The sequence below is a fragment of the Corvus cornix genome, chromosome 2 (assembly GCF_000738735.6).
Source record: "Corvus cornix cornix isolate S_Up_H32 chromosome 2, ASM73873v5, whole genome shotgun sequence".
NCBI lineage: Eukaryota > Metazoa > Chordata > Aves > Passeriformes > Corvidae > Corvus > Corvus cornix.
Window position 1 is genome coordinate 17,624,420 of NC_046333.1, and position 25,337 is coordinate 17,649,756.

The 25,337-nt window shown below is 39.5% G+C and overlaps 1 protein-coding gene and 1 long non-coding RNA gene across 4 annotated transcripts in view; both read right to left on the reverse strand.

Moving 5' to 3' along the window:
* Positions 1-25,337, reverse strand: part of KIAA1217 (KIAA1217 ortholog) — a 364,008-nt gene that overhangs the window by 275,750 nt on the left and 62,921 nt on the right. The window contains exon 1 of one of the 3 annotated variants that reach the window (XM_019285432.3): positions 11,253-11,276. The exons of the other annotated variants lie outside the window; for them this stretch is intronic. The gene's annotated coding sequence lies outside the window, so the exon portion shown is untranslated. Of the gene's footprint in view, positions 1-11,252; positions 11,277-25,337 lie in introns of those variants that run through there. 3 annotated transcript variants of the gene reach the window in all.
* LOC109144508 lies at positions 631-6,684 on the reverse strand. Its single transcript, XR_002045302.2, has 2 exons — positions 6,600-6,684; positions 631-1,501 (listed from the first exon to the last, which is right to left on the reverse strand). It is a non-coding gene; the product is annotated as an uncharacterized LOC109144508 (long non-coding RNA).

Consider the following 25,337-nt stretch of genomic DNA (forward strand, 5'->3'; position numbering starts at 1 on the left):
GCTGTGGAGGAAGCTTACAGAAGGCAATTTCAAAGGGGAACAGAAAGGCTGAGGGAGAGAAGGACACCATTATGCAGCTAATGCCTCACACTGGCACAGTCAGCAGCAGAGGACAGACATCCTTATGACAGGATTAATATTGGCTGTACCACCCCCCCCATCCTCCCCTGCTGAAGTGCATGGTCGTGTCCAGAGGATAATCACAGGAGCAGGCACCAAAATATTTAGCAAATGCCATCAGCATTGGGAGAGGTGTCATGTTTACATCACCAGCACAGTGGGGAGAGGGGAAGGCAAAGATATTTCTAAAGACCAAGAAAGCCGTAACTGGTTAACACACATTTGCAGCATCAAGAACGGGAGGTGGAGATAACAGTGATGACAGGTTTGACACTGAACAAAAATTAGTTGAATGGCTTATGAAAATACTCTGCATATTTGCACACTTGCCATATATATCCCTGCATGACTTTGCATGATTGTCCTACTTTCAAAACATTTCAGTCTTTACTGAAACTTTTCCATAGTCTAGGCTATCCTTACATAAACCATAAATTTGTAGATGGTTTTTTGCCTTCCAAACTATTATTTTCACTAGCTTCTTGAATAATAAATCCATGCTTGCAGAAATTTGTCATTTAACAAGTTGTTTATTAACGAGAGGCCATCAAGGTTGGTTAGTTAAAAAAAATTCAACAGTCTGGTTTAATTACATCAAGCACAGGAACTGAAGTGGCCTGAATGCACATAAAATACTCAGGGAGCTCATAAACACAGTGTAAGAAAATTCATGAAGTTCTGAAGTATTGGTTTGTATATTCAATGTACATTGACTCATGCTACTATTACTTATTATTTGATAGTATCAGCAGAATGATTGGCATTTTATAAACATAAATAGACAAACTTACGTTAAAAAAAAAATTTGCACATTGGTCAATAAAAAGAAGATAACAGAATGAAAAAACAGATGACATAAATAAGCAGGGATAATGAGAAATCATTCCATTCATCACTGTTAAGTACTTTGATACTGCATATTCTGTTAGCATATAGAGTAGACTGGTCCATGTATCTCCATGAGCTGTTCTTTGATTATGAAGGTGAGACCCTTTTGTCCCCCATACTGAGACAACATCTGTTGGAAACATCTGGATATAACCTGTCAGACCCACCAGACAGATAACACTAGGGAAAGCAAGACCCCAAAGCACTGGAGCAGTGCAGCTTAAAGTGTCAGTGTCCAGGGGTACCAACACAATCTAGGTGAGTGATATTATCCTGGCATGCACGACACTGGCAAAGTATTCTTCAGCCTTTTCTGGTGAAGAGTTGTCCTTAAACAATAAAAACATATTTCTGTGAGGAAAGCTTCTGGAGAAGTCGAAGAAATGGAGAATGCTTCAGCCTAATTGAAGGGTTTAGGAACTCAGATGACAGGACTCAAAACACAGAAGCTTGGTGCTTTTATTTTAGCAAATTCTGTGCAAAAAACCACAGGCTGATGGGACAGAAAAAAAAACGAACATAAAACCAGAGTCAGGAGGCAGTACTTCACACAGATACCCCAAATCCTACAGACCCAAACACCAAAGAGGCTGATATCAAAGTTCTGGACCGGGAGAGACTGGTGCTCATGTTGTTTTGGGGCATGGTGTAGAGGGGATTTCTACAAATACATATTACACAGCCACTAACAGGATCCTGGTAGTAAGAAGTTGCTTAAGACTGCACTAATTACTACCACGGTGCAGAGGCAGTTTCAGAACTGCTATGCAAATTTCAGTTTCCTGAGCAGCTTTACAGTAAAGATAAATATCTAGTATTACATCTTTAAAAATGAATGTCATAATTTCGTAGAAATTTGTTCTTTAAACTTGTCTTAAAAGAAGTCATTAAAAAGACATAAGAAACTAATTGAAAATGGGCAATGTAACTTGTTTTACAGCTAATTTCAATCTAGATTTCAGGAAGATGAGATATTAGCTGGTTTTTCCTTGTCTTATGGCTCCCTCTCACTGGAGCACATCAGAACCAATTGCATTATTTACACTCCTGAGTATGAATCAAAGTCCAAAAGGTTTTCTATAACAGAGATAAAAGAACAGAGCACAGACATGATCCATCTCACAAGTGAAACACAATAAAGCTTCAACCCTAGGCAGGACATCTGTATGCTATGCTGCAACACGAAGCTTCCAAAGCCTCCAAAGTCTTTGAAGACTGATGTGGCAATTCAATTTGATGAAAAGGACCATATTAAATTTCTTATATAGCATACAAAGTGAGCTTATATTTCAGTTTTGGTTTATAAATGTTTAATCATACAACATCTGAATCAGCAAAACAAGGAGGATGGTCCTCTACACCAACATGTTTTCTTTTTGTTTGCTGTATTTAGTAAGGAGCACATTTATGAATCCCCTCTGTGGATTTCAGTCTCTTTGTGGAATTCAGACCAGAAGTGAGGTAGGAATTGAGAAAGGTTTTAATGCAAAGGGGTGAGTCATTCAAAGATTGCCCAAATATTTATTTGCCCTACAGAAATCAGTTGATGGGTGTAACATGGAGTTGGGTAACACCAAAGAAGTCCCCCTACCTCTCTATTTGCAATGCAGGGCTGGCACACAAGCACACACAAAAGCTTCAAAGGTTGTGAGGGCCTGTGGGCACATCTTTGCATGTGTATGGGGACAGGAAGGGGGAGGGGAGGACAGCAACACAGATTTTTCAGTCCATACTCTTCTGTTACAAGCACGATGCAGAGAGATTGCAAAAGGGTGTTTTCTTTGGACCTGAAGTGCTATTTGGGATATGAGCACTATTTCAAGTGGTTCCCCAGTACTTAATGAAAGGTCCCTTTTTATTACCTTGTGCTCAAGTGACCATATAAAACAGGGATGGGCAAACATTTTTAAGCAGGTTTTTTTTTGATTCAATTTTCTACATCACAGACAAATAAAGGCAACCCACAATGTGAATTATTTTGGGTAAAAAGGGTGATTTTTAACATAGTAACAACATCATCCTCAGTTAGGTAACATTACCTTTAACAACCACCTCATGAAACTGCATAACTTTAAAATTCTAAATGCCAGAGAGCAGACACAGCAATAAATATTGATGGTGGGAGATATTGCTATAAGGCAACATTTTTGGCTTGTCTATTAATACCATAAGAGTAGAAGGCTGCTCTTCAACACAGCTTTTGAAACTCTACTCTTGATATTCCTTTGGACATCTGCAGCCCAGAAAGGGTACAGGTAACTCATACTGAAATCTGTTGAATTTTAATGCAGTAGAAGCAGACGTGCCACAAGGTCTCCGTTATTGGTATATAGCATGATGGCTTGTTTTGTCAGGTATTTAATGTGGTGGCAGAAGGAAATTTTGGACTGCAGGCATTTATTTCAGTGGAATATCCACAAATACAGACTAGAAGAGAAGTAACCTTCTACAGTCATGGTATTATTTTAAAATTTTCTGCCTACGTAAATATGACAGTGTCTCCTATGCACAATATAATGCTACGAAAAACATGCTTCCTTAGAGATGTGCATGTTAAAAATGCTTATGTTTACTATCTGAAAAAAACCAAAACAGTTATTAACAGTGCTAAAACCAAGAATGATTTTTAATTTTATCAAATCACATTAAGAATGCTCTTAAGTTTTAAGCTGTTGGTTTACATTTATATTATCAAATGTAACCTTTCTGCTCTACCAAGAAGCCTGAAGGGCACCAGATTAGTCTAAGAATACAGAAGCTTGCAAGTGAACTCATTGCTACTGAGCACAGGCTGTGCTGAAACGCTCTCACTATTCTCTCTGCTACCCTCTAGTGAACAAGGAAAAATAAGCTCTAAGCACCTTTGAATCTTACAGTGAATTGAATCTAAACTGAATCATTACTCAATTCAGTTTTCCATTTTTGGACTAAAATAGAGACCTCTTTCAACAGCACTTCTGGCAATTATTTTTCCTGACTCTGTCACTCCATAAGTCGAGAAGTGTAAAACTGCAAACTGCATGTAAAAACACATTTTTGTTGAGGAGGTGATAGGACTAGTTGACCTTAAGGTCTTTTTCTCTCTACATTCAGGACCTTTTTTTTCCTCTCCGTGGTACACATTATTTAGTAGTTTAAAATATTTTTTTAATTGTAACTTGCTTTGAACCATGATAAGTGTTTTGCTCATGGTGAGGAACTACTTGTCTTTTTTGAATATTGGGAAAGGGGGATGCAGTGGAGAATGAAGCATTGGAAAAATGTAGAGAATTTGCAGTAATTTAGTATCTGCTGCCAGAGACAAGAAAGGGGTATTTCACTGATCTGTTCAAGAAAAGCGACATTCAGGACATATCGTGAAGGTTACTACACTGTTACTGTTTGCTGTTCCTCTACACCATTTCTAGCTCCTTTCCTGCCTCTTTCTGAGGATTGGTTTACAGATGGTAAACAGAAACTGATGTCTGTGTAACTCACCATCTGGCTAATAGATGCATTTTTGCATAGGCTCATTAGCATGCTCGTTCCATCCCAAATCCTCCATAACAGTTTAGTCTCTGTCTGTATCATCTTCATAAGATAGTTAATAAATGCAAAATGCATACACGAAGTTGCAGTTCATGTGGAACATAATCACAGCTTTTAACTAACCAAAACATCAGAAATGGGACTTGACCCAACCCTCCTGAGCATCAGCTGCACTTGCTGTCTGGTCCACTTTTTGATTATTATTTTATTCTGCTTGAGTATCTGCCTTTAATTTACAACTGGTTCATTTTTTTACCTGAGATGCTCTCTGCAAGAAAAAGCAACCGCTAACTTAATCTTTATAATCTGTATTTTACTTAGAGGGAAAGGCAAATCATTAAAAAGATTGCCTTAAAACCTAAGCTTATTTGAGTTATAGCTTGGCTGGCTTTTCCCATTATAATTACCCTGAGATGCCTAAAAGCAAGAAGAGGAATGACAGGGCTAATTTTAGCCTATTCAATAGCATTACACAGTTAGTCAAGAACAGGGATTTTTTTTCTCCTTGACCTATTCTGTCCCCATTTAATAATACTGGTCAGAAAGTTCAAAACTTGGGTTATTCAAGCTCAGCGAATTACTGCTTAGAAGTGACAGTGTCACGAGAGACTAACAAACAGATAAACACAAAGTCAAAAATACACACAGGTCAGACTGAAAACAGGATCCAGCAGCAGCCAAGTGGAAGTCAAGAACAGCAGCACTGTGTGTGCATTGCATTAACTAAGGATGTGCTAAGGTCTCTCCTCAGTTACTTGTGAATCTTCAACTTTAAATGAAAATGAGAAATATTCAGAGGAGGAAAAAATCTACTAACATTCACTAATATGTTATCTATGAGTGTTTTAGTATAGTTAGATAAAATAGAAAAAGCATGAAAATCTTATGCCAAATACTAGGGGAATGACAGCAAAACCAGTGGACTGGAGCCTGCACAGGATAAGGATGCTTCATCAGCACAGGCAGCACCTCCTCTACAGCCCATCACTGCACCACACTGCAGATGTGGCTCAGAGGCACAGCATTTCAGCCAGCCTGGACCCAGGGCTGGTTTTACATTGCTAATAGGGTTTCAACAACGACAGGCAACCACAAGGAGACAAGTTTGTCACTGAGCTGAAATGAACCCAACACCAACTAGATTTTTGTTGGTTTGGATAGTACTGTGGAGCTAATGAAAATGGAAGAATAGAGAGGAAATAAAAGAAGTAATGATGGAGAAGAAAGGGAGGCACAAAAAGGGAGAATATCAATAGAGAACGGAAATTAGTTGAGAAGAGGGAGAATCTAAAAATGCACAAAAAAGTGTTGGTTGCACAAGCCAACAACAGCAAAGCTGGAAGTCTAGATATGCCCAGCAATTTTCAAGAGACAGCATTACAAATGCACCAAAGATATGCTGCAAATAACTTGTTTATCCAGATTTATCCAGGTACAAATACAGCTTATGACCAGTTTTTAGAGAGCCAAACTTAGAAAATCTTTTTTAGCAAAAATTCTGATATGGACAGCAATGCAATTTCTGCCCATAACTCCAGCCTACCCATCAACGAGACTACACTTCAGTAGTGGTCTGGTAGGTTTTGTCCCAGTTTTATTTGGCAAGACTATCACTACTCATTTATACTTGCACATTCACTTGAAAACATACTCATTTTACCTCAGACTACTGAATTACCAGCATGACTCTAAGAACTCTAGTTTTAAAAAAGAAAACTCTAGAGAGAGTTACACTGACTCTGAAAAGAGGTGGCTAAATTCAGATCTCTTTCCACAAGATGTTGAAGACCCTCAGTTTCCAGTAATGATATTGTCAAGTGCTTAGCATACACAGGTTTTGACCTTAGTCATCTAAGTTTCAGAATTCCCATGTGATCCACTGGCAAAGTGCTTCAGTTTTTAGAGTGCTGTTCTCAAGGCAACAATGCATTGCTAAATTCCACACTTCAGCAGGAAGCTCCGTTCAAGCAGAATTTGCAATTATATCAGACCCAGTAAAAAAGAAAAGCAAAAAAAAGTAAAAAAAAAAAGAAGATATGTCTGGCCTCTTTTGTAATACCAACCATTTATGTTTCCACAGTTCTTTTCCAGTCCTTTGTGCTTCCACATCTGAGCTGTACTTCTTGCCCATGGGCTTCACAGTGTTCTTCAGAAGAAAATGACAGCAGGATGAAAGGGATGGTTAAGGGTCCAAGGACCAATTTTTCTTCCCTCCAGACAGTAACCCTGTTTCAGCAAGCTCCCATCCATAATCATTACCCCACACCTGACATGGCAGTATTTGGACATAAGGCTTGCTCTTGCACCAGGGTCTAAAGCAGTACAAAGAAACCTCCCAAAGACAAAAAACCCCAAACTCCTAAAATTCTGCATACAAGGCAATTAATTGCAAAAGAGTTAAGTCATCTAAAGTAACTGCTGTCTGGGCCTGTGTTTTCAGTTTTCCAGGCAAGGTTTGGGTAGTGGGGGGCCTACAGGGATGGCTTCTGTGAGAAGCTGACAGAAGCTTCTGCTGTATCTTGACAGAGCCAATAGCAGCTGGCTCGAGGACAGACCCACCATTGGCCAAGGCCGAGCCCATCGGTGATGGTGGTAGAGCCTCTGAGATAAGATATTTAAGAAGGAAAAGAAAAAGTTATTGGGCAGAAGTAATTTGCAGCCAGAGAAGGAGTGAGAATATATGAGAGCAACAACTCTGCGGACACCAAGGTCAGTGAAGAAGGAGGGGCAGGGGTGCTCCAGGTACCAGAGCTGCGATTCCCCTGCAGCCCCACGGTGAGGACCGTGGTGAGGCAGCTGTGCCCCTGCAGCCCACAGGGGACCCCACACAGGTGAGCAGGTGAGTGCCCAAAGGAGGCTGTGACCATGTAGAAATCCCAAGCTGGAGAAGGCTCCTGGTCGGACCCGTGGGGGACCTACGCTGGAGCAGGCTGTTCCTGAAGGACTGCATCCCATGAAAAAGGACCCATGCTGGAGCAGGCTGTTCCTGAAGGACTGCACCCCATGAAAAAGGACACACACTGGAGCAGTTCATAGAGAACTGTAGCCCATGGGAAGGACTCAAATTGGAGAAGTGTGGGGAGCACTGGCTCCAGGGGGAGGAACTACATGCTGGAGCAGGCAAAGGACTCCTCTTCCCCAGGAGGAAGTAGCAACAGAATCAACATGTGATGAAGTGACTGTAACCCCCATTCCCCATCTCCCTGCACTGCTGCGAGATGGCAGGTAGAGAATCGGGAATAATGTTAGGCCTGGGAAGGAGGAAGGGGTGGGGGAAGGGTTTTTTAAAGATTTAATTTACTTATTCTTACTTACTTGTTGTCCTACTCTGATCTTTCGATTGATAATAACTTCAATTAAGTTCTCCAGGTCAGGTCTGTTTTGCCCTTGACAGTAATCAGTGAGTGATCTCTCCCTGTCTTTATCTCAACTCATGATGTTTCGGCATATTTTCTCTCCTCTGTCCAGCTGAGAAGGAGAGTAATAGAACAGATTTGGTGGCCCCTGGTCTAGCCAGGGTCAACCAACTACAGGTTGCTGTCACGAATAGAGTGCAGCTTTCTCCGCATTACTAATCTGGACTCATTAAAGGTCACCAAATAATGCTTTATTGTGGCAGGGCAAGGGCAGTACCAACAAGATAAGCCTTCTGAGTATAAATCCTTTCAATAGCTGATGTGCAGTTGATACAGGGGCGATGCACAATTGTAAGGTCTTCAGCAGGGATCAAGAACATTTAAATCAATGAGTTTAATCAATTGGCACATATTCACAGGAAAAAATCCAAGAAGGGTGTGTCTTAGATATGACATTTTGCAATGCCCATCCCAGGTGGAGATTAGAACAAATACACCAGGATAATTACTACCTAATTAGAATATAAAGTTATGACATTGTAGTCTGCACTTAGCCTGATAATACTAGAGATACAAAGCAAGCACCCACTTAATTATTTCAACACTTGAACAATACAGAGATGAAGAAACATTTTCTAGAACTGAGATTCATCTCAGTGGAAAATTCCACTTTTTTTTTCATTTATTTTTATTTTAAATCATCAATATTCCCAATCAGGATTAATAGAAGTGGGGGTTTCTGAGGCAAAAAATAAAACAATTATATGGGATTTCAGGTAAATTAAAGTATTGTGCATGATAAAGCTAAAGTTTTTAGTTCAGGTGATTTTAGCTTCAAGGAGCATACACACAAAACAAAAATGGCAGTACAAATCTAGAAACCTCATGCCACCTTGCAATTGGTTTTTTTAGTGTAGCAGGACACTGCTTCTCTTTCCCTCCTCACTGCTACCCCCTACCACCAAATAAAAAGAAAAATCCAAAACATCACTGAAATATTATTTTTCCACCAGGGAAATACGATTTTTACCAAATGGTATTTTCCAGGAGAAAAAGAACAGCACAAAAAAAACCCCCTTACCATCACTTTCTTCAAAGCTACTCCTGTGGCAATGCCAAGGAGTGTGCCAGGCTGTTTGTCAGACAGCTCTATTAGAACCTCCAACTCTCTGTCTCCTACCAACACATCACCTGTTAGAACAAACACAAAGCATGCAGCCTACCTTTTGCTTAGTTCATTCCCAGCTTGCTGCTTCCAGATGGGGCAAAATTACTGAAGCCATCTGGAAATATTATGATTATACATTTGCAGGGGAGAGTCTGGTGGTTCTTTCCACCTAATTCCTTCAGAAGAGTTTATGACTAGTATTGTTTCTCTGTTCAAGGATTTCAGATGTAGGAGTTTTTTAGAGTACAATAATACAAATTCGGAACCACTCCAGACAGAAGTCCTGCCAAAAGTAACATCCACAGACTAAAAAATGTTCACCACCCACTAGGAACAGTGCAGAGTCCATCCCAAACCAGTGTGACAGGCTGAGCAGTAACCCAACTTCTGACACTCAAAGCCCTGAGCTAGGCTGAAACCTATGGGACAGTGTCAAATGCTTTGCACAAGCTCAGGTAGGTGGTGTCAGTCACTCTTTCTTCATCCACCAACATCTTTACCTCATCATAGAAGGCCACCAAATTTGTCAGGAATGATTTGCCCTTAGTGCAGCCACGTTGGCTGTCACAAATCACCTTCCAATTTTCCATGTGCCATGTGCCATAGTTTCCAGGAGGATCTGCTCCATGATCTTGCCAGACACTGAAGTGAAACTGATGGGACTCTAGTTCCCTGGGTCTTCTTTATACCCCTTCTTAAAACAGGCATTATGTTTCCCCTTTTCCAGTCAGTGGGAACTTAATTGGACTTCTCAAATACGATGGATAATGGCTTAGGCACTTCATCTGCCAGTTCTCTCAGAACATTTATCGCAGATACATTTCATCAGATCTCATGGACTTGTGTACCTTCAAGTTCCTTAGATTGTCTCAAGCCTGATCTGCTTCTACAGCAGGCGGTTCCTCATTCTCCCAGTACACACTTTTTCCTTCTGCAAGTTAGGCAGTGTGGCTGGAGCACTTGTCAGTGAAGACTGAGGCAGAAATGCCATTGAGAATCTCAGCCTTCTCCAAATCCCAGGTAACAAGGTCTCCCATTTCTATCCAGAGAGGGCCCACTCTTTCCCTTATCTTTCTTTCACCACCATGTATGTAGCAGCTTTTCTTGCTGCCGTTGATGTCCTCTGATATTCCTGATCAACTTTAATTTTATCAGGGTTTTAGCTTTCCTAACCAAATAACTGGCTGCTCGGACAATCTCTCTGTATGTTTCCCAGGCTACCTGCCCTTGCTTCCACCCTCTAGAAGTAGGCTTCTTTTTTGTGTTTGAGTTTGTCCAGGAGCATCTTGTTCATCCATGCAAGCCCCCAGGCATCTTTGCATAACTTTCTTTTTATTGGGATGTATTGATTCTGAGCTTGGAGGAGGTGATCCTGGAATAGTAATCAGCTTTTGTGGGTCCCTTTTCCCTCCAAGGCTTTATCCCATAGTATTTTACCAAGCAGATCCCTGAGGAAGCCAAAGCCTGCTCTCCTGAAGTCCCAAGTAGTGAGCTTGCTGTGCCTCCTCCCTGCTTCCCCAAGGATCTTGAATTCCATTATTTCATGGTCACTGCAGCCCAGTCTGCCCTTGAGTTTCACCTCCTGCATCAACCCCTCCTTGTTGGTGAGATCGAGGTTACACATAGCATCTTTCCTTGCTGGCTCCTCTCACTTGGAGAAGGAAGTTATCAACAACACTTTCCAGGAACCTCTGGATTGCTTATCTCCTGCTATGTTGACCCTCCTGTTGGGATGGTTGAAGTCCCCCATAAGGACCAGGGTTTGTGAATGTGAGGATGCTCCTGTCTGTCTACAGAGACCCTCATCCACTCAGTTGTCCTGATCAGGTGGCCTGTACCAGACCCCCACTGTAATGTCACCTGTCCCTTCCCTCCCTTTAGTCATGACCCATAAGGTCTCAGTCAGCTCCTCATCCATCCCCAGGTGGAGCTCCGTGCATTCCAGCTGGTCATTATCATAGGGAACAACACTCATTCCTCACCTCCTCTGCCTGTCCTTCCTAAAGAGCCCATATCCTTCCATTCCAACACTCCAGTCGGTCATAGGAACCATCTGACCACTGATGACAACTAGGTCACAGCCCTGCAGTCTTCACACATCTCTAACTCCTCTTGTTTATTCCCCATGCTAACTGTGTTTGCACAGAGATATTTAACTTGGGCCCCCCTTATTTAACAGTAAGCCAACTTACTGACTGTAGTGGCAGCAATTCCTTTGTCCTGTTCTTCAGGTGCTTCTCTGCTGACCTGTGATCTCGTACCAGGCTCTGGGCATCTCCTGCTGGCATTGACATCAAACTGGTAGAGCAGGTAGATTGTGGTTCCCCTCCCTCGGCAACCTTAGTTTGAAGCCCTCTTCACTAGCTGAGCAAACCTATGACGAAATACTGCAGCTCCTTCTCACCACAGAAACATTATTATTCAGGTGCTTGTGCTGTACAGCAACAGCTTATCTGCTGCAGATAAACCTCTCCATCTCTTCTGATTTTAAAAGGACAGTCAAATGGATTTCTCCATACAGCTTCTCCTGTATTTAAGCCAGAAGTCTTCTCAGACTGGTGGGGGCTAGTACAAACCTGCACCTTACTGTGGCAATATGAGCTTCCCACCTTGCACATTCCTATTACTTAGAACCTTACAGGAAATAATAAGAAGAGTTCTGGGTGGTTCTGCTGCCCATCAACAATTTAAAGTGTAAACATCTTCAGTCCAGCACCTTTGCCTATGTCTATCAAGAAGAGGACCTAATTGTCGCAGATTGCTACCAATCACCACCAGCATTTCAGAAAATAGAAATAACCTTAACCATAAATATGCTCAAACATGCCACAAACTTACCGTAGCTTTTCAAATGTTGCCCTCATAGATAGCCCAGGGGAAACCCAAGGAGAACACCACAGCCCTTATCAGCTTGAATTCAAAGGAGGGAGAGAATAGCAACAGGATGAAGCATGCACAGGCACATTAGGGGAGGAAACAAAGACGCTCCTTCTTGCCTCACTGGGATGTAGCAACTTCCAGTGACTGTAGCCCAGCCCTCCACCAAACTGGTTTGTGCCCTCGAGGGTATGCCAGGAAATTAAAGGCTTGTCATGCACTTCTGTTGTGGCAACATGCTTACATATAATTTTCAGCAATACATATGTTCAAAAGATATACACTGTGTGAGTCTTTGTTACACAGATGTAAATAAAACAGTGTGAATATAGAACTAAGAAGCCTTTCTCTCCAGGCACTCAGCCTCCTGGAAGGCTGTAAATATGCACTGTTAATGCATGGCTGTTCTACAAGAGTTTTCCTGGAAAAAAAACCCCCGTTAGAATGATATATATTCAAACCACTCACAAAAAGAAAATTTAAGCTTAAATTAAGAGCAGAAAAATAAAAAGGCAATTTAGATGGAGAGATAAAAAATTCTTTACAAGGAATACACACATGTAACTCCTTAAAAAAATTCCTATCTCTTGATCTTCATGAATTGTTTATAATTAACGTTCAGTTAATATATGGATTTTAATTACTATGAGACAATTGTGAAGACAACTTTTTAGTTCAATAATATTCTCTCTTGGATCACTAACTCAGCTCCAGAAACTAAGGCAGTAAAGTGAGTTCCTACCTTACTGCTTACAACAAGATGTGGAAACCCTTCTCCTAAGAACTCTTTTTGTCCACCAGGCGAGGATGTCACCATGACCTCTCATGCCACAGCTGCACTGAGAGAGAAATCCTCATGCTTGCTCTTTTTTCCCTATAAAATGAACTGAAAATACTGAGAAGCAGAAACCACCAGCCCCGAGGAAGGACAACTGCAGGGATCTCTGTACTGCACTTTGCAAAGTGGGGCTGTGGTGGGTGATGGACATGACCTATGTTCGCTGTGGTCAGAGACAAATCACAGATCCTTTGTAAATCAGCAATTTCCCATTGTGCTGCTATGTGTAGGGAGACTAACAACATTCAAATAATATCAAAAACCTATACAAATCATATTGGCACCACCAGACAGGCCTAACAGCCCTCCCTCCCCTGGTGTGTGACTTCCTGTGTTCCTTTGCCATAAAATCATAGATTCATGGAATTGTTAAGGTTGGAAAAGATCTCTAAGATCATAGAGCCCAGTGGTTAACCCAGGACCACTGCGTTCACCACTAAACCATGTAGTATGCAACAGAATCAGTCCCAAATCCAGAACTGGCAAAATCCATTATCTGTACAGTTCTACACAGAGCAAGGTCCTGCAAGCATCACCCACCATTTATTTCTGCCAACGCTGTACATCTCTGTGCCTTCCTTCCTTCTAGATTGGAAGCAAATTAAGCCTTTGGAAAATAGGAAGTGATTTACATAAAGTATTAATGCCTCTTGATGCAACAGTATTCAATATTTTATTCTTTGTTGCTTCACATCAATCAGAGTCTCTCAGATTTCAGAGGAATGTTTGCCCAGTCACTGTGTAAAGCCAAATATATAAAAAAAAAATCTGCTCATTCCTTGACTGTAATTAATTATGTATTTATAAGCTCATAGTCTGGTGGATCACAGGTATTTTGCAAAAACCTAAATATAAAAAATCATTATAGACTACATTTTGCATGCAAAACTTGAAACTTCTACAGTTTCTATCATCAGTTATAAAGACTAATAAAAATTCTTCTAATCAAACAAAGGAGGTCTAAAGCCTTCCACAGTATTCCTCACAAATGCAGTCAGGTCACTATTGCTACACATCACCTTATAAAACTGTGAGATACACACAGACTGTTGCTCTTCAGCAAGTACTGTTTGCCAAAATGGACTTTCATTTTCTATTCCATAATTAATTCATGTTTAGATATAGGTGTCTAGAGGCAAAACCTACACGTGAACTGAATAGTGTATCAGCTACAGGTTTTACACAACTATCCTTAAGAATTCACTGAGGAATTAAACATCACGTAATGATGAAATGACCTTGTCAAGGTTATGCAAAACGTGTCTGGCAGAAATGGGAATCACACTTTTAATCACCAGAGCCTACTTAACCACAAAAGTCAAACTTTCACTCTCTTGAATTTGGAAAAAAAAAAAATCTAAATCAAAGTGTTTTCATAATCCACTAGAAAGGTATAATATAATTGGATACTGAATAAATAAATCCCAGTTTACATGCAATGATATGTCTATTTTGCCAATATTGACATATGTCTTCTTTGCTAATATTGGCTGCTTTTTCTGTATTTTAATATTAATATCTAACAATTTTGTTTAGATTTGCTGTATAATAACACCTTTCTCTGAAATGGGATCAATTTTTAAATATATATTTTAAGTACTTCTTTCAAAGCCCATAATAAAAATTTATCTGAAATTTACTCTTATCTCTTCCAGACTCAAGAATACCAGCCTCTAATGCTATAAAGTCCAAGTCTACTATCAATGCCTGGTTTATTTTAGTTTTGTGTGTCCCACTTTCAAACCAAATGCTTCTAATGAGATTAAAAGAGGAAAAAACATCAACTAAATAGAACAACTCACCTGGGCATCTTAGAAGATCATTTCAAATCCATATTAAAAGCTTTTCTGGGATGGTTCTAACACTGAGGAATAACATATTGGCCACAAGAGCCTGTGGTTTACTTTAGCCCTAGGATAATGAAAAAAGCAGAACAATAAATAAATGGTCATTTGTCTCCACTTTCACCAGTGTTGCATGGTATGTTAAAACAATGTAAACCTGAACTGTATAAACCTCCATCCCTCAAAAATTGTGAATGGTTTCTCTGTGCTGGAATGTTTCACTGACCCCTGGTAGGGGATCTGCACGGTTGAGTAGAAAAACAGAAATAGCTTCTGTGCTTCTCATATGAACATCACCATCTTTTTGAGGTCCTTAGGTACCAGCAATGAGAGAGGATCAAAATGGGCAGTGGTTGCTGCAAGGTTTGTTTGAGTCCAAACAATCAGATTGAGATCTTTCTTGGTGTCATTGATGATAATAAATGTGATGTTATTAGTTCCTTTCTTGCTCATCAATGTGAAAGGATCTTCATACATCTGCAAACAATTTGTAGCCATATTTCATGAGCTCTGGAACTGAAGGAGTCACCAGCAAATAAGACTGGCTCTGCACTGGTTTAGTTCTATTAAAAGAAATAAATATCAAAACAATACAAAACCTCCATGCTTGTCTCAGGGACTACATACACCTAAAAGCAGTGTGATTAGCCTTTGCTGTGAAAATACTACAGTTATTCAGATCTGTCTAAATGATAAAAAGAGAAATTACTACTAGAAATAGAGACTTAAGAAAATGATTTTTAACAACATCTATATTTAAACTCCAAAATAGCGAAACCATAAAGCATGTATTTCATAGTAAGTTCTGCAACTAAACAACAATTAATTCTTTAAACATCGAACTACTTATCAGCCTACCAAGCCTTTAGGCCTATAACATTAAAATATAATTTACAATCTCAAAAGCCAACACAAGGAAATGTGAATTCTTGTTTACAGGGTGTTATAAGGCAACTTAAACCCGTGTACCAAGATTATGCTTTAATCAAGACTAATCTCCCTTTCTGTTTTGGAGCCAACACATTCCCAGACCTCTGGTGGTTTAGGGCACACCAGAGGATGTCCTAAGACAGATCAAAGCTTTGCCTGCCAGCAGCACAGGTATTGCTGTAGGAGTCTGACCTGCCCCACAGCTGTTCCTGGGACACTCGGTGTTGGCTATATGTCTCAAGCCAGACATATAAATTGCTCTGTGTGACTATCTTAACCTCTTCACCTCAGCTGATGGTAATTACATCATGGGATACTCCAAGAGGGGGAAAATGAGTGTGAGGATTCACCCAAGCTCAGTAAATGTCCTTCCTTCTAGTTTCCCCAACTCCTATATGTGCAAATTACTCCCACTTACAGCCTTCCTGCTGCGGCGGAAATCAGAGATGTTACTTGAATTAAGCTGTTTTCTACCAATCCCTATTTGACCTACTCACACCCCGTCTGCTACACAGCACCTAAGGCAGCCTGTACTGGCATTAAACTCCTCACTAGGCTTAGCAAAGGTTTCTCTTGCCATACAATCATTCATAAGACCAGTGATAGGTGAGCAGGTGTTGAATGGAGCCTTCAAGTGTTTCCAACTTAAAAGCCTTCATGGGAGGGGGGCATCTTTTAAAACACAGAATCTAAAATTGAGAAAGCAATAACTCTCCCTGAGATTAGCTCAGCTGGTCAGAGCAGACTGCTAATAACACCAGGGTCATGGGTTCAATCCCTGCATGGGCAATTATTAATTTTCTCCTTTTATCGTTTCTTTTTTTCTTTGCCTTTGTTTCGTGAGTTCTTTTACTCAGAGGTCGAATTAAAATGCAGGAGATCAGGAGTTTATCTTCAGATTTAGATGTTTATTTTATCTTATCTATAATACAGCTGCACATGATGTGCCTCTAAGTTAACAAGGTGGAAAATGGCCATGAGTTCTAACTTCCAAGGCTTTTTAAGGTCCAAATCACCCAATTATGGAATGCCAATTAATTTGGTTTTACTTATAATCCAATAACTAACTATTCATGATGTGCACTGCAGGTTTTTTGGACCCAATACCAGAACACCCAGATTTGTAAAGAAGGAAGGAGAAAAGAAGAAGAACAAATCCACACCCCAAATCCTCCATTTTGTTACATATATCCATAAACCTAATTTTCTACATCTCTACATATTCCACCCAGTGATACAACTTTAATTATACAGCAACAACCTCAGTGTTATTGCACAATTTGGGAAGCCTTTCCCAAGGCTTCAGGTCAAAAGCAGTGTGCTTCTGAGGATCACTGTCAGCACTGAAAGGCTGAAATTCTCAGAACTCAGTGTTCCAACAGGCAATTCTCTTAAGAGTTGGACTTGATGATTGTTGTGGGTTTCTTTCAATTCAGAATATTCTGTGACTCAGGTCTCTTGGGTGACTCTTTTATCTCCTGTAGTGATGCAACAGCTCCTTGCTGCCACTGTTTGGAAGCTAACAAATAAATTACATTTTTAATGTCACAGTATTTATTCTTTGATTGTTCCTGGACACCAATTCACTGTTGTACGGAAAAAACTGAGAACGCAATTTATAACCAGAGAATTGGCCAAGACAGCCTCACACAACCCCACCATTCACATCACAATCAGTAAAGTAAGAATGAGCAGTAATTCACACATTGTTTCGTTGCCTAAAATTCTTCCTACACAGATAATTTTACCTTTCCTTAGACACCCTTCCTCTCTGCTGGGCTTTGAAACTCAACAATAAAAAAGTCTTGACCTTAGGTGTATGCCTTTTGTCATGTTGTGATGTTTCCGTCTAGATTTTGGGAGACATAAACCCTTACAAACCTTCACATGCCTTCTCGAAAACACTAGAAGCAATCTGGCACAACTGAACACAAATCCCTTCCCACAGTCATGCTTTGCCACCTCTCTGCTCCAGTGAGATAGAGTTCGCCCTGGCAGCTGATCCCACTTTCTGGAGTATAAAGGAGACCAACAGAGGGAATCCTCCTACAAAACTTCACCTCAAACAGCTCCTGACAGCATTGGAGAGATCACCTGGGAGAGAGCAGCTTCTTTCCAAAAGGAGGACAGAGTAAGGAGCAGCGTAAATACGGATCCCAAAAAATTTCATCTCCCAAATCATCTTCCCCAGATCCCACCGCTCACTTTGTCCCTAAGCTGCAAGGTCCTGGGTGCTGTCAGCAAGACATTCAGGCTGGACTTCCATCAATTCCTGACTCACACCAGCACCCAGCTCTGGCAGGGACAGGATTGCCAGAGCCCTGCTCCTACCTCCACCCACATCTTAAAGCTAATACCTGATTCAGAAAATGGTATTCCTCAAGAAGTGCCAAAAAGTTCATTTATATGTGATTATAGTTTTCTAAACTCCTTAAAATTCAAAAGTTGGAGCTAATTTCAACATTAATTGCCTAAATATTCAGCCAAATTGCTTCCTTGCTCCCAAGTGAGAGGGTAAAAAAAACAGACTCATCTCAAGGTTTGCAAACATAATTGATTTGGCATCCATAGCTGTGAAGTAGTGACAGCTCTTCATAACATCAAATATCCTTGAATATTCAAAAGTTAGACTTCAGGGATGGCTGGAATTGATGCAGTTTTCCTTTTTTGGAATTTTTTTTCTTTTTGTGTTTGGCTTTTTATGAAGTAAATCAGACTTTATACAAACTTTGCTCTCTAATAATAGTTACATAGAAAAATTACATAAAGAAACATAGCTAAGTCTATCTCATCAACAAAAGTTATTAGAAACTCAGAACAGGCAGCAAGACTCAGATGCAGGAAACAGGCTAATATTTACTTTTAGGTGCTTTTCTAAAACCAACTACCTTTCAAGCTCACGTCCATCCTTTAAATATAATTTCTCTACCTTCCAAAACAGCTACGGTTGGTGTTTCCCCCTACTTTATTTAGCACTTGGTCATGAAAATATAAGAGCAAAAAATGCACACAGCTTCTTTTGAATGGGATAATTCATTATTATATCCCTGTTAGGAAATATTCCTACATTAAATATGTATTAAACTCTCATTCATCCATTTATATGTGATTTCTGTCAGTCATCAACAAAACAACTGTTTTTTCAGAGCAGTAAAAGCTGTAATGGTTGACAAGCACATAAAAACGGACCTTTTGTATACAGCTGCTCCAGGTGTCTGCTTCAAAGAAGGAAAAGCGAAGAGTTTTTTTCTGCACAAAAATACACTGTAAACAGTGTCATTGTCTGACAATTTTGGCAGGTATAATTTTGTAAGAAACGCAAAAGCCAACTGGAATATCTTAAAAGAAATCACAGAATCATAGGGCTGTTCTGCTGTGTTAAAAACGTCACAATAATTCTGAGGCTGCTGTGCATATTTCCTACAGAAAACAAAAGGTGTATATATTAACATATTTATTTAATTCAAGTCCTAACCAATTAGCATCTCAGCTTCCACCTCCCTGCCTCTGGTTAAAGCACCACTTCTTTTCCCTAACCTACACTACACACACTTAACAGAGCTGTGGGTGCCTAATGTTCTCCCATTTGACATGTTAGAATCGTTTTTAACAGCTTAGTTTACAACTGAATGCCTGTAATTTCCTAGCATGTCCTGAGGCAGTTTCCTAAACTGTGTCATTATCTCGACAAGTCTTCAGGGACAGGGCTTAACAAAGTTTAAAATGTTATCTACAGGGCTCCTCCGGGGCTCCTAAAGAGTTTTTCTAGTTATTTGGGTGCTTAATATCAATGGGGGAAAGTGCTTTTATACTTTTTTATTTGGCATTATCTTTCTGCCACCACGTATTTTCCACAACTAACAAAGTTATTGCCCATTTTCATTTGTAGAAAAACAGCGGGTTTTTTTATTGCCTCTTATATCTTCTAACAATTTCTATAATTAATTTCATAACACTACCTTCCACTGAACATTTTTTCCCTGAGCACTTCCAAAATTGCTATTAGGAAGACTCTTCTCCCTTATTATATGTTTAATCTTTCTAAAACATTACCTCCACTAAATTTTACAAGAGTATTGTAAAACATTTCAGAAACGGAAAAAAAAAGTCAATTTTGTCATATTAATTATACAAGTACTTCAAGTTTCCAGGAGTCATTTTTTCAATTTATTTTACTCTTATTCACCATCATCGTATTCAAAATGACAGCCATTACATGTCTCACTGTTTCAGTAAGGGGAAGAAATCTGCAAGCACAAAAAATCTGTACACTTTTTTTTTTCCTCCCCCTTCTTGAAAATGCACTGCGGAACTACTCTGAACATCTGGGCATGAAAGGGAACTGGATGGATTTTTGCAGTACAAACAGCTCAGCAGAGTTATTTTGTCTTCATTTTTGTCTTCTTTACAAACTGATAAAAATGGGGATTGCGTCTTTGACACATGGTACATGAACACTAAAAAAAAGTGACCCCTGCTTCTGCTTTTGATTGATTTTGTGTATTTATTTCAAAATTATAGGATGAGCCACAACTTTTGGCCAGACTTTTAGTACCTGGGAGAGAGTCTGGCCATTTAACATTAAAATCTGTCAAATTTTTGAAAATTACAATCAAGATGTAATTTGAGGTTAGAATTCTGGCAGAAATAGAAATGCTGCTTTGAAAGACATCTGCAGTTACAGGTGTTGCTTTCTATTTGTTGGTTACGTCAACGGGATTAGGCAGCACCCACTCTCATCTGGGATCATACATTCAGGTCCTTAAGTTTTTAAGGCATGACCATCAAATGCTTCAACTTCCTCTATTGATCTGAAGCCTGAATATGCAATTGGATGACCATCCCAACAGAGATCCATCAAGGTAACAGAAGAAATAGACTCAAGGGTATTCTGCGTTGTGTGGAGCCTGATGTGAGGCACTTGCTCTGGCTCACAGGAACAGCCTCTTCAGACAAGGGTTAGCATTGATTTCTCTGAGTGGGTCCTGGCGCAGTGTGAAGCCAGCTCCCAGGCGCACCTCTGGGTGCGGGGCATGGAGGTTCCCTCCTCAGCAAGCAGGGGCTGGTGATGGCCTGGAAAAACTGTTCAGAGTTGGAGCTGAGCAGAAAACTCATGCTATGGGGTGTCAATGTTGTGCTGCTGTGAAGTCCACAAACACAGAAATCCTGCATGACTCATAATATCCATTCTTTTCCAAATGCTGCAACAAACACCCAACAACCTCCCATTTGAGAAATGTTTCCTGTGTTCATCTGCTAACTTTGATTAAAAAGATGCTTCTATAACTTTGTAACATGTCAAACCAGAAGAATGAGCAAGATTCCAGTCAGTCACAAACCAGATTAACATCCCAGATACCATCTAGCCAGAAAGAATATCAGTGCAATTTCAAGCTATAAATTCCAGATTTATACAATGGTAATGAATAAAATTCCATGGCCATGTTTGATTTTTAAAGGTAAAATACATTCTGTGCCATATTTTCATACCTACTGAGACCAATAAAATCACCAAGTAAGAATTAACAATTAGTTCTCCAGGTACAATACAGAATCACTTTTTAAATTCTCTGTTCTGGTTTCAAGAAACATAAATAATAAAACCATGAAAAATAAAAATGGAAAATTGAATATGGATTCTAGCCTTAGACAGCTACATTTTTTTCCCCCACATAAGACCAATTCTAGCATATCTCAGTTAATAAAGCAGAGATAAAATGTAGGGAAAAAACCCCACTATTCCTATAAATTTAGTGATAATGTATCATAATTAATAGAAGATGAGTTGATTAATAATTAATTAATAGCTGGGTTAATAATAAATAATAATTAATTATTATTGTTGGTAAATAATTAATAACCTGGTAAGAAAAACCAGATATTTCTATACTTTGTATTTAGACATTTTAGTTTTCTTAAGTCAGGCAACTTCTCTTGACTACACGACAAAACCAGCCGTGGCTAATATCACTTAAGAGTTAACAGTTTGAAAATTTAATGATGAAATTTAGTTTTATTTTTCTTTATGTAACAGAATCATTTCTTCATTAAAACACATAGTTGATTCACGATGAAAATTGATTAAGTTATTCTGTGATTCTGTGATTCTGTAAGTATGTAGTTGTATAATACAATTAAGAGATCACAAGCCTAGAAACAAAACATTAATGCTCCCAAGATATTTTCAAGAGAGCAAAATATTACTTTGAGACAGAAATCCACAATCATTTGCCTTATAACTACCACAATAGCATTACTTCTTCTCATAAGATTAAATTGAATTTGTCCAAACTAATTTTTTACCTACAATACATTGTCTTACTCATTTGAATGGCATTTTGGCAGAAGATTCAAACATTTCCTATTCTTAAGCTTTTTAACATTAAATTTGATTTATAAGGTAATAGATAGTTTAATGCATTGCAAGAGGATTCTTTGACCTAATAACTGTAGTATTTTTCTCCCCAGTTATTTATTGGTTTCACAGCAGAAGCTCAATCAATTTCTTTCCTGTTGATAGAGGAATATAAATGTCTATCTTCCATGTAGATGTTCTTAAATGCTAACAATGATCTAGAACATTATAAACTACATTAATTTATTTCTATTTTATCTTGAACTACTATATGAATGGAAAGAAGAAAAAGAAAACAAACGGTAACTGCTAAAGTAGTTTCTGGAAAGTACCCAACGAGGAAAGGACAGCCACTGACATGGACTTCCAGCACAACAATAACACTGGGCAGGAATGAAAGCTGTAGGTAGATAATTACTGACAAGCAGAGAAGTAAGTGAAGCCCCTCTGCCATTTAGCTGAAACACCAGGTCAGCCTCCCAGCTGTGCAGCTGCTCAGAGCTCTCTCCTGAGCACTGGGGAAATCCCCAAACGAGGACTCGCTCTGTAACCTTCCCTGCAGAGTCCAGTGTAGGAGGCATTGTAAAGATCATCCATGGCACTACAGCTCCCAAAGCAGCAGAGAGCAGGAGGCCACAGCAGCGCTGTGACACCTGCCCTGTCTCCATCCTTGTCCCTGGCTGTGCAGTGACTTCAGCACTCTTGGGCTCTCCTATGCCTGCCCTAATCACGACTGTACACAGCCCTTCTGAGCACTCTTCCTGTGCATTAATTATTTAAAATATTCAACAGGCAACTCATATAAATGTATTTTCCTCACTGAGTTCAATACAGGATGTCCTGCAGCTGAGACATTCAATTCATGACAAGGAGGTGGCACACTTGGGCCTATGGGCACCAAAAAGAGATACATGAACATAACTAGAGCCATAATGTAAATTAAATCTGTATTTACTCAGAAATAAACAAGGCACTTGTGTTAGATGTATCAAAGACAGGATGAGAGGAAGGCACAACAGAACAGGTGTCACAAAAAAGGATTTAATTTCAGCCATCCATGAAACATATTAACTCACTTAGTAATCATTTCTTCTGTGCCTCTCCTGCAGAGAAAGCAAGTGAAGACAAAACTAGGAGAAAGCATCCTAAAAAAGAATACAAGTACAGCCCACACATTACAGAAAATGGAGTCACCAGGCACGACCCAAGCTGCCACATGGAGGGAACAGATAGCATAAATCACCTTCACTTCCTACTTGCAGTAAATCACTCTCACCCATCTTGACCTCCCACAAATTTGTTTCACAAAGCCAGAGTTATCCACCAAGTGGTCTATTCTGAGTAAACTGAAGAACAGCCATACCTGCATGTATAGAAAGCTCTCTCCAGAAAAGTCATCTGTTACCTTTTGCTTGTTAGTGGTCCTGCACAGACTCATGAGCTCCCAAACCCTTCCAGAACTGGTAAAAACTTACGCCCGGGAGGTTAAAACAATGCAAAAGTTTCCTATGCTGATTGCTGAGGTCAAAAATATTTCTGTGCGTCACAGAACTACTGACTGATGCTGACACAACTTGACCTAACCATCCTTGAAACATTTACTGGGCTAAATGATTTTATATATGCATTAAAAAAGATGTTGTAACAGTTCATCACAAGCTTCTTTCTGCTCCATAAAAGAATGTGAAACATAGGAAATGAGAAGTCAATTGGTTTTCTGTCCGTAGATGAATAAGCGAGACACCAAGGTTGTGTAACAAATGCAAGGCATTCATTCCCTATAAATCAGAACATAGAAATTCACTATTTGTGCATTCCCTGAAGTGGCAGAAAGGCATAATGCATTTCGAGGTAACATACACTGAAGTCGGAAATCAGTCTAAAATGTGGCTATTAACAGGGACATCCAGATACTCACCTTCAGAAGGACTTCATGCTTCTGAATCTCTTCTTCAAATGCCTCCCACTTTCATCATTAAACACTGACTTTTAAAATGCAATTTATGATGAAAAAAAAAAAAAGTAGACATTGAGGAAAACAACTCTTCCATGAATGTCCACATTAACAACAAAACTCACTACCTGGGGCTTTTAAAACATGCAGGTCTCAAAAAGTTTTGCCAGTTTGGAAACAGCCAAACTGAAGTTTTCAAAGTTCCCTAACTCAGTAGCAGCCCCGAAGGTGCAGGGAAACCCCCACTGGGATGTTTCAGAAGTCAACTGCAGCCAGCAGAATCACAGGCTACAGCAGCCAGACCTCTGCTAGGAATTAGCATCACCACATGAAAGCGCCACTCAGTTTCCAATTTAGGGGGAATTTTAGAAATTGACTAATTTTAAATCTCTAACAAGAGGTGCCCAATTAAAAGAATGTGACTTTTAAACAAGAACCTTCTGACACCCGATTAAAAGCCCAGAGCAACCTGGCTGCCTGTGTTCTAGGGGACACAGCCATGGCCTGCCTTGGCAAGCCCATTCCCAGAACACATTGGAGGGGGAAAGCTCTGAGCATTCTGAGACTAAACTTCTCTGTGTTTTGACAGACTTTTCCCATCCTGCAGATGCTGATGATAGACTCTGAGACACTTCAGCATACAAAGCAGAGATTAATTTAACCCTCAGTGGGGAACAGCAGAGGTGGCTGTGTGAGGTGGAAAATTTTTCATGAATTCCACAAAGTGGTTGTAAATGTAAAAATGTTTACATTTGGGTTCATGTGATGGTGATTTGAGAGAGACAGGAAGAAGCAAAGTAAAATCTCCTGAAAAACAGTTTGATGAGATTTTGATGCAAATCAGAAAAAAGTTCCAAATAGTGATACTATAAACTTCTTCAAAAAAGAAGCAGACCTTCATCTCTATTTTGTAATAGAAGAAATAGGTAGCACACAACAGAACACAGCGCACCACTACAAATATTAAATTGCAGGTCTCTGGTCAACATTGTCAGAGGAAAAAATAAGCCACACTTAGAACATGGGATGAAAACAATTGTTCTTTTCTAAGCTATAAAACTAATAACTAGTTTCTATGTTTCTAAAAGGAAGGACATGAAAAAGTACCTCCCTTCCCCATGTTCTCATCCACTAAATTCCTCCCTCTCTAGAGAGTGACAAGTCTGTATCAGAGTACATGTTCAGGTACAGAAATCAAAGTACAGGCAGTTTCAATTCCACCAAGCTGCTGCATTTGAATCCTGTGGTTAGCACATTTTTCCCAATGCTAATTTTTCTTCAGGAACTTCTGCGAGAAAATACATGGGAAAACAGAAAATTCTCTTGAAAATACAATTTGTATTTGAAGAAAGAAAAAGTAGTCCACAGTCATGCTGCCAGGTAAATTTTATATGTGTGTATATATATACACATACATATATATTTTTTAATTGTGTGTGTGTAAATATATATATATATATATTTATATTTATATTTATA